This window comes from Silene latifolia, chromosome 11 (genome assembly GCF_048544455.1).
Source record: "Silene latifolia isolate original U9 population chromosome 11, ASM4854445v1, whole genome shotgun sequence".
Taxonomy (NCBI): Eukaryota; Viridiplantae; Streptophyta; class Magnoliopsida; order Caryophyllales; family Caryophyllaceae; genus Silene; species Silene latifolia.
Window position 1 is genome coordinate 188,254,789 of NC_133536.1, and position 11,570 is coordinate 188,266,358.

Here is an 11,570-nt window from a genome sequence, read left to right on the forward strand (position 1 = left end):
TTGGATATTTTCCTCAACTCGCATCCTGCAGATGTAAGCATAGTATGAAATGACCCAGAAAAAATCTACTTAGTCTCCAGTTACGGCAGACCGTGAGAAAGAAACCAAAGTCACCCAAAAACTGCCTTAATCTCAAGAGACAGTCGATAGTCAAAATAATCGACTCTAGGAACACAATGGATGTCCTATCCACGACCTGGCACCGAATGTTTTTAAACATTTAGGACTCCATTACGTTGTCACAAAAATTGTCCTGCGAGGTATCGTTATAATCTCGCATCTGTGATCGATCAGTCAACCGTTTGACTTATGGCTCGTTGAAGCCACCATCAATCGACAGCACAATATAATAGCCAGAGTTATCTGCTCATATGGGCGATTACGGACCAAAACAAATATAATGTAATTCAGTTCACTTTGTGGCGTTCAATGTTGTCGGTACAATCCACATGAAAAACAAAATATTATAATAAAACGATGAAGTTATAAATAGTATATGAAAAAGATAATGTATCAAATCCATAATCAACTACTACAACTCAGGAACACGTTTAATTCCCATGGAAATAACGTGCCCTACATGCTTATCATAATTCAACGGTTTAGTGAGAGGATCCGCGATGTTCTCATCCGACGCAATCTTGTCAATCTCTATCTCCTCTTGCTCCACGTAATCACGGATCAGGTGAGCTTTCCGATGTATATGTCTAGATTTGTTGCTAGACTTAGGCTCCTTAGCTTGGAAGATGGCACCTCTATTGTCACAATAGATGGTGATCGGGTCATTCGAACTAGGAACTACCGAAAGTCCTTGTAAGAATTGACGCATCCATATAGCTTCCTTTGCTGCTTCCGAAGCGGCATAGTACTCGGATTCAGTGGTAGAATCTGCAACAACACTCTGTTTGGAACTTTTCCAGCTGACCGCAGCACCATTAAGAGTAAAGACGAACCCGGACTGAGATTTTGAGTCATCTCGATCCGTTTGGAAGCTAGCATCTGCGTAACCGATTGCGCATAGCTTAGTATCTCCTCCATAAGTCAATACCCAATCCTTAGTCCTCCGTAGGTACTTGAGGATGTTTTTAACAGCTATCCAGTGTGTTTCACCTAGAGTCTTTTGGTACCGACTCGTCATACTCAATGCATATGCCACGTCTGGACGTGTACATATCATGGCATACATGATTGATCCTATTGCAGATGCATAAGGAATACGACTCATGCGCTCAACCCTTCAGGCGTCGAGGGTGACTAAGACTTGCTCAACTGCATCCCAGACGTCATTGGAAGGTTCCCCTTCTTGGAGTTGGTCATGCTGAACCTCTCAAGAATCTTATCCAAATAAGACTCCTGACTAAGTGATAACGTCCGTTGTGATCTATCTCGGTAGATACGGATTCCCAAAATACGTTGTGCCTCACCCAGATCTTTCATCTGGAAATGGTTCTTCAACTATCCTTTAACCGAAGATAAGAGAGGAATGTCATTCCCAATCATGAGTATGTCATCGACATACAATATCAAGAATACAATCTTGCTCCCACTCGACTTGATATATAAGCATGGTTCCTCGACCGATCGAGTAAAACCATACTCTTTTATCACCTGGTCGAAACGATGATTTCAACTCCGAGAAGCTTGCTTAAGTCCATAAATAGAACGCTTAAGCTTGCATACTTTCTTAGGATGTTCAGGATCTATGAAACCTTCGGGTTGCACCATGTACAACTCTTCCTCCAAATAACCGTTTAAGAAGGCGGTTTGCACATCCATTTGCCAAATTTCATAGTCTTGAAAAGCGGCAATCGCTAAGATTATCCGAATGGAACGTAGCATGACTACAGGTGCAAAAATTTCATCATAATGCAATTCGTGCACTTGAGTGAAACCTTTTGCCACTAGTCGTGCCTTATAGGTATCTGGTTGCGCGTCTACAGAATGCTTTATCTTGTAAAGCCATTTGCACTGTAGAGGTTTTACCTTATTATGTAAATCAACTAGATCCCATACGTTATTCTCATACATGGAGTCCATCTCGGATTGCATGGCTTCGAGCCATAGCTTTGAGTCGGAACAGGCCATAGCACCTTTATAGGTAGCGGGTTCATTACTCTCTAGGAGCAAAACGTCATTCTCCTCGACCATACCAATGTATCTGTCCGGAGGATTAGAGACTCTACCCGACCTCCTAGGTTCCTCAGGAATATTAACCGTATCATCAGTTGGAGGAACAACTTCCTCTATCTGTTCCTCGGTTGTTGGTTCTTGAATCTCCGACAGCTCGAAGGTTCTATTACTTGTCTTGTTCTAGAGAAATTCTTTCTCTAAGAACGTCGCACTAGCCGCAAGAAAAACTCGATGTTCGGTAGGCGAATAAAAGTAATGACCAAACATTCCTTTTGGATAACCAATAAAGTATGTCTTGACCGATCGCGGGCCGAGCTTATCCTCATGTCTCCACTAGACATAAGCCTCGCAGCCCCAAACCCGAATAAAGGAGAAGTTGGGGACCGTTCCCCTCCACATTTCATATGGAGTCTTGTCGACAGCTTTAGTCGGACTTCGGTTAAGTATAAGAGCAGCTGACAAAAGAGCAAAGCCCCATAATGAATCAGGTACTACCGTGTGACTCATTATGGATTGAACCATATCAAGTAATGTTCGATTTCTCCGTTCGGACACACCATTTAATTGAGGTGTTCCAGGTGGAGTTAACTGTAAAACGATTCCACAGTCTTTAAGGTGTTGATCAAACTCATTCGAAAGATATTCGCCACCCCGATCTGAACGGAGTGCTTTAACCTTTCTACCCAGTTGGTTCTGAACCTTGTTCTGGTATTCCTTGAATTTCACAAAGGACTCACTTTTATGCTTCATTAAGTAGACATATCCTTATCTACTCAAATCGTCCGTGAAAGTGATAAAATATCTATAGCCATCTCTAGCGGTAATTGACATAGGTCCACAAACATCAGTATGTATGAGTCCTAATAGGTCACTAGCGCGCATTCCAACACCTTTGAAGGAAATTCGAGTCATTTTGCCAATGAGACATGATTCACACGTGCCATATGTAGAAAAATCGAATGCGGGAATAGTCCCATTATCGACGAGTTTCTTTACACGTTTCTCATTTATGTGTCCCATTCGACAATGCCATAGATAGGTTTGATCTTTGTCACCAACCTTTAATTTCTTATTATTCACGTGTAATACTTCCGTGGTTTGATCTAAGATATAAATTCCATTCATGGAAACCGCTTTGCCATAAATCATTTCATTGAAAGAGAAAATACAGCTATTATGCTTTATTAAAAATGAAAATCCGTCTTTATCAAGTACGGAAACTGAAATAATGTTCTTAGACAAACTGGGTGAAGGAAAAGTAGATCTATATACTCAACATATTCATATATGTATTATGTTAATTTAATCATAAAATTAATTGGTGATTTTATGCATGCAAACAATAAACAATATAAAGAAGAAATCTTTATCTTACAATGGATTTTCGGTTTTTAGGGCACAAGAGAGATCTCCTTCTCTCTTGTTCTTGTGCTTTCCTTAATGGAAGAACAAAGATCCAAGTATAGGATCTCTCCCAAAGCTTAATACCCAAAGCACACTCGTAATTAAAATTAATATTACGAATACTAGTACAATATTAATTTTTCATAAAATTGACCCAAAATATTATAGGACTCTTTAATATTTCGGTTTTTGGGAGGAGGAAGAAGGAAGCTTTTTATTTCTCTAAAAATCTTATTTTGTGGTGAGTTAGAATGAATAAATGATACACTAACTATATGTTATGTATGTGGTAAAAGATGAGAAAAACCCATGGTTTTTCTCCTCTTAAAAACCGGGTGGATGAGGAAGGGAAGGGAGCCAATGCATGCTTGAGTTGTTCTTCACAATGAACACTAGGTTTGCATGGCTAGTCAATTAGGGTAATCATCATGTTTACCACTCACATAATAAACACAATATTATCCTTAATCCTCCCTTAATTTCGGTACATATGTGTAAAATGGAATCCATTTTATTTTTGTCAATATGTCACATGTCACATGTCACATAAAGTTGTTATGTATTTTTAACATATTAAAAATCAACGTATTAATAAAAATACGTCATATACAAAAATCGACTCAGTAATTCATAATCACTTGTACCAAAATATTTTACCAATTTATAAATCACAATAATTTGTATTTATAATAATTCATTCAACTTTAATTGTTTCCTTAAACAATAATTTCATCTGAGTAATGAAACAATTCGATTATTCAGACCGTATCTCATTTAATCAAATTTCAATGAGATACGTAAATATTACTTCCAAATCGTCCGTCAATTTTAAAAAATTTAATTGACTCGTAACGTTATACGATCAATTAAATGATCAATTAAGAGTGTTGCCCTATAGGTATGACCTAGTGGATCAACTGATCACCACCGTCGCACGACGGTAATGTCAAACTCTAGTCAGCCAATCATTACCGATATGTGTGGACCAGTTGACAGTAAAATATTACTTCCCAATTGTATTCTTTATAATGAGACTTAAACATGTGATCATCATGATCAACAGTTGTGATCGCATTATTGTCGGAGGACACATATTCCAACAATCTCCCACTTGTCCTCGACAAGTGTGCGTCACCAATTCTCTTGTCCTATTACTATCTCCCACTCAATGCAAGGTGTCTTTCAGGTCGTACTTGCAAGTGATCATATCGAGAGTGGTTTCCTCGATCTGGAGAATAACTGATTGACCGGATTCATCTACCATGGATACATTCCGAGCGTGGCCACGCATTTCCAGTTCATTACTCCTAGAGTGGCCCTGAGATATTGTTATAACCCTGACTAGGGGTGGACAATTCCTATCGCACTCATTCCCTTCAACTAGCCACAGCCATCATAACCCAAAATATGCCCATTTGACCCCATTTACGAAGGTCGTAGTAACACAAATCAAAGTTAATCAAACGTGCCATCTTAGGCGAATAGTCTTTAGTCAAAAGAATCGACTCATTTGAATACTATAGCAGCTCTCGCCATGACCAGGCTATATAAATTTGCCAGAACTCTATAAGCGGTCATAAGGCCCGACAAAATGTTCCTAACAGTCCCCCTATGTGATCGACTAGAAATTCTCATATGACTTTATGGCACTTGAACTTGCCATCAATTGCATCATCACTTCGAGACGTCACCTCATGTAAGTAACTATGGGCAAATACAATGTTAATCCGTGTTCACTTAAACGGGGTTCAATTGTCTCTACAACCCGTTGGATGTAACAAAGTATAAGGTGAGTTAATAATAACTCAAGCGACAAATGTCGACATCACACTCGGGTAGTCAATACCATATTACAACCTTGTGATGTATATCGTAAGTGTGTGAACACTTGTTGATTGCAATAGAAGTTTAACATGTTACGTGTCAATGTGATCAAACTTCTTAATCGTATTATCCTTTACATTCATGTTATTACTCATAGCATGAACCTTACCAAGTACACATCAAGGTTCCCGACCTTGGTTTTGGTTCTTTATCTTGAAAGAACTTCCTTGTCGATTATCACATAACGAACGAATTTGTGGTGAATGATATAACTTGTACTGATCAAGTACTCCATCCACACACAATGCACTAGGTATATGTTTTGTAGAATCTTGCAACAATTGTCAAGATGATTAGCCTAGCACTTCTCACAAGTCCTAGCATATTAGGAAAGATTAGTTTTAAGCAACTTTTTGTTCAACTAAGTATCTTTCCAAACTTCCTAATTCTCCTTTTGAAAAAATTAGGATTTTCATAAATCTTTACGTGTGTTCGGATTTTCTATAATATGTGCAACCTCTTGACACATAACAGAGTATTCTGTCAAACACCGAAATCGCTCATCGAATTCTTCTCGAGAATTCATGACGTTTCTACTATGGCTTACCAATGATTCATCATGTTCTTATGCATATGATTCATAATTGGACATGTGCATGATTATTCTAATGGCGGAAACATTAGTAACTTTTAATCATGTCATCAACTATATTTAGGTTCAAGGAACGACCATGACTGCTAATGGCAATTCCATTTCATTTAGATGAATAACCTATGTTTCTCGTTGATTCGATGTGTATCTCTCAATACTTATCCAACATCTCTTGATGTAATTGGATTCATCATAGTCCATTTTCATCCAGAATTGAAAACTCAAATCTTCCTCTTTGAAGGAAGGTATTAGCTCGTCATTCTTCAATGAGTGATGAGTTATAACTTTTTACAAGATGATTGCTCCCACTAAATTCCATGTCTTCACATGATAATTTCCTAACTCCCACTCAATTCCACATGTTTCGAAATTGACTTCTCAATCGTTTCAAGAATTGAAATATAAATTGCATTTCCAAGTTATTAAGATAAAACCATATATGTTCCCATCATATCCTTTCAAAATACCTATTTTGAAGTGGTCTCATCTTAACCTTATGGAAAAAGATTTTAATCTCTAACTCACACATATCATAATGATGTGTAGCAATGTCATTATTTAAATATAAATAATATCTAAAACGCGCCCTTCGAAATACCTTTTTCGGAAGGTGGTTTAACCTTTTCATTTTCATAATGAGGTTAAGAAATGACATTTGCGTGGTTAATACTGAACTTAGCTATTGAGGATATCGGTATATCAATCCTTGCATTTTTCTAGTCATAAATCTCGTTTATTTCCTAGGATGTAACTTTGATTCATTTAGGCTCTTAAGTAAAGTTGAAACTATTTGTCAAAAATTATCATAAACTAGTCAATTAAGACTTTACATTAGTCATTCTTCTTCCAAAACTTCCTTTTGGTGTCCTCACGTAGTTATCTTAAGAATATGTTATTTCGATTACTTCACTTGGTCTCTTTTGTCATGTAGATCTATTCGAGACCATAGATCTCATCTATATGGGTATACTATATGAATAGACATACCTTTATCCAAATCATTCTTCATTGTGTAGATCTCATTTACACAAGTTCACAAACTTATCTTGGTGTGTGTTGTGTCCTCATTTTTCTCCCACTCTATCTTTAGAATAAATACACTAGAGATTCAAAGATAGTATATGAGACACAAATAATGATTTTGAAGTATATGGAGAACTACCTCATAGGTTGACTAATTCGTTTTAGATATTGAAGTGAACTTGGTGATTGACATTCCTTTAAGAGAGTTCATAGACTCATTATCACTTTTTAAATGATCATACACAAGCTTTAAGCATGTGGACGTATAATGAATCCCATCATTATAGTTGTCTATTAGATCACTTTAAGTGAAGAATCATATGTTTCTAAGAGCAAGCATTTTAAATACGATTTTTAGAACAAAGGATAAAATGATAAAACGGGTGACTTGGGTTGCAAACCAAGCCACCATTATCCAAAATACAACCAATTATCCAAAATACCTTCCCATGTCGAACACGGAAACTTAAAGGTTCTAAAAATCCAAAACATGATTAAAATAAGACAATAAAAAGCAAAGCTCCATGTAAGCTATTCCTAGCTTCTTGATGGTATCTTAAGCTTGCTTTTCTTTTCCCTTGTCTTTGCTTGGTGGAGGCTCTATTTACAATAAAAAGGGAGATACATTATCACAACTTTGTATCACAATACCATAGTTGAAATAGAAACATAAAAGAAAGGACAGTCATTTACCTACTGGAGTAATCTTTCCAGCCTTAATATCACCAAGGTATTTGGAACAATTTCTTTTCCAATGTCCAATACCATTACAATAATGGCATTTATCAAGAGGACCCATCTTGATTTTTAAAGTGCTAGCATCATTAGCCTTAGCTTTGGTGAAAGTGGGAGCTTGCTTCTTACCCTTCCTCCCATTCTTCTTGAACTTCCCCTTGCTCTTAGTGCTTATGTTAAGCACATCCTTTGGTGGGTTCACATTTAACCCCATGTCCCTCTAGGCTTGCACAAGTAACTTGTGCAATTCTTCAAGAGACACATCATTGTCTTGCATGTTAAAATTCACCCGGAATTGAACATACGCTTTGACTTTGGATAAGGAGTGTAGAATCCTATCTACAATGAGTTCTTTGGGGATTTCAACCTTTTGAATCTTCAAGGTCTCGACAAGCTCCATAAGTTTGAGCACATAAGGGCTAACCTTTTGGCCCTCTTTGAAGTCGAGATCAAAGAATGCCGCGGCCGCCTCATATTGGACGATCCGCGGAGTTTGTGAAAACATTGTCACAAGCTTGGAGTAAATCTCATTACAGGTGCCCATTTTAAAGGCTCTCCTTTGGAGATCCGCTTCCATTGCAAAGATCAACACGTTTTTCATTGCGGCGGACTCCTTATGGTAAGCCTCATATGCTTCCCTAGTTGCGGCGGTCGACTTAGTAGTAGGTTCGGGTGGAGAGGCCTCGGTAAGGTAACGAAACTTGTCGTCACCTTGGGCGGCTAATTTGAGTTGGGCATCCCAATCGGAGAAATTTGACCCATTCTTTTCAAGTTTACATCGATCCATGAAGGATCGGAGCCATGATGAATTAGCAAGAGGCGTGGCGTTAGGGGTTGGTGTAGCCATTTGTTATGAGAAAAAGAAGTGGTCTACAAAACAAAATAGAAGGAGTAAAACAAATGTCGTTTTAATAATAATAATACTCGTAAAAATTTATTTAAACCAGTTTTATTAGCATTTTTCTAGTGACCTCTACCCAACTAGATAAATGATTCCAAGACCCATGTTCATATCAACTTAGGCACGGGGTAGCCGATGAAACCTTTATCAATATAACTTGGTGGATTAACCTTTTAATCGATTCTACTTTTAGAACTCTTGGTCGATAAAATTACTCTAATGTTTATCTATAGCCCAAAACACATCCAACAAGGGCACGGGGTAGCCGATGAAACCCTTATCAAAAACTTTTGTTGACTTCAATCCAAATTTCGAATAAATGTGTCCATGATCCAAATTTACATTAACTTGGGCACGGGGTAGCCCATGAAACCTTCATCAACATAAATTCGGTGGATAGACATTTATCACCCACTTCCCCTACGTAACAAGGTTTGTACCCCGGGGTGGCCGAGTGCACTCCCTCGCGAAATAGGTTTTCTAGGTTTCTACTCTTTGGTAAGGCTATGTCCCAATTAATTGTTTTAGCGAGAGGTCATGTCAATTTATTATCTATCACGTTTTAAGTGAACTAAAGCGGTGAACTACGATAATTCTAATTGACACGGTCGATAAACTCGATGAAAGACAATGCATGTTTTAGTTATGGCGATTTAGCGATGCATGCGACATATAAATAAAATGCAAAGCATAAAAAAATCCTAGTATGGCCTTCCTAAAATAGAAATACTATTTAACTATTACATATTCGGAAACCAACTCCATTGGTCCCTTGAACTTCGGTTGTTACACGCATCTCGAGGTAACACCGTCTTTATGTATCGCCATCTTGAAGAAATCCGTCTTTGGGAACTCCGAAATAAACAAAATTACATAACAAATTACATAATTTTCTATTATACATTTGTAACTAAAATAAAATAAATCTATCAAATTACAAAACGGTGATACGAGATCACAAAAAATTACAACCGAATCGATATTCCCATACATTTCGGGTAATACCAATTAAAAACTAAGGCCATACTAAGTAAAATTACATAATTTCAAAATTACATAAAATAAAAATTATGACAATCATAAATTAAATGCAGCATTATAATATGTATGAACATGCCCAATTTTATGCTAAATCGCCTTTAAGTAGCCAATATCGTATATTACTCGGTTTTTACGGATTTGCGTGATTTCAACATTTTATAATCACAAAAATTACATAAATTCATATTTATGCATAAGTTAATTACCCTAACCTCTTAGGACTCAAAATTTAGTCTTCGCTAATTATTTGACCATAATTAACTCAAATTTCTAAAAATTGTTCATTAATGGACCTAAAATTACAATAAAAAGCTATAAACTTCAAATAAATCACAAAGTTTCAAATAAATTCAAAATTCAAAATTTAAACTCATGAACATTCTGGAAAAATACCATAACACTCATAATGTTCAAAAACTTAGGTTAAAATTTCGAAATTTATCCGGAAAAATAATGTTGCGGTTTATCGGTTTTAACTAAATAATCATAAAAGCATGAGAAAAATTATATTCACCAACTTTTAAATTTTAGATCTGAAAAAGATAATAAAATGCAACATGTGACGTTTTTCCTTAGTCATGGAGTATGTTTTATTAATATTTCACTAATTAAGTCACTATTCATGCTATTTTTCTTCAAAAAATCATAAATCATGCACAAAGACTTCAATATAGCCTATTATTTTACACACATCTTGTAAAATTTCATGTGACAACATACTAAATTTCTATGACCAGATTCGAAATTTATCTCATATTAACCTATTTTTCACTTAAATCCGATTTTAATAATGAAAAATCCATTTTTCGAGCATAAGAAGTGCAAAAATTATGAAAATTTACAGGTCATCTCAAAATAATATATGTGACAACATATCCAAAAATCACTGGAAAATTCGAAGTTTAGCTAATTTTAGTCCGAAAATGACATTTTATTCATAAAATCATATTTTTAATGCCATTATAGTATAATATGAACAATAAAAATCCATAAATTAACCAAAATATCCTAAAATATTTTAGGACCAGAAATTTTAATATGCATGATGATTTTCGTGATATATCATAATAACACAAATTTAACAAGTTTTATATGTTAATCGTATAACTCGGAAAAACTTTTAACCGATTTGCATGCAAACAACCAAGGCTCTTGATACCGATTGAAGGAAAAGTAGATCTATATACTCAACATATTCATATATGTATTATGTTAATTTAATCATAAAATTAATTGGTGATCTTATGCATGCAAACAATAAACAATATAAAGAAGAAATCTTTATCTTACAATGGATTTTCGGTTTTTAGGGCACAAGAGAGATCTCCTTCTCTCTTGTTCTTCTGCTTTCCTTAATGGAAGAACAAAGATCCAAGTATAGGATCTCTCCCAAAGCTTAATACCCAAAGCACACTCTTAATTAAAATTAATATTATGAATACTAGTACAATATTAATTTTTCATAAAATTGACCCAAAATATTATAGGACTCTTTAATATTTCGGTTTTTGGGAGGAGGAAGAAGGAAGCTTTTTATTTCTCTAAAAATCTTATTTTGAGGTGAGTTAGAATGAATAAATCATACACTAACTATATGTTATGTATGTGGTAAAAGATGAGAAAAACCCATGGTTTTTCACCTCTTAAAAACCGGGTATATGGGGTAGGGAAGGGAGCCAATGCATGCTTGAGTTGTTCTTCACAATGAACACTAGGTTTGCATGGCTAGTCAATTAGGGTAATCATCATGTTTACCACTCACATAATAAACACAATATTATCCTTAATCCTCCCTTAATTTCGGTACATATGTGTAAAATGGAATCCATTTTATTTTTGTCAATTTGTCAATATGTCACA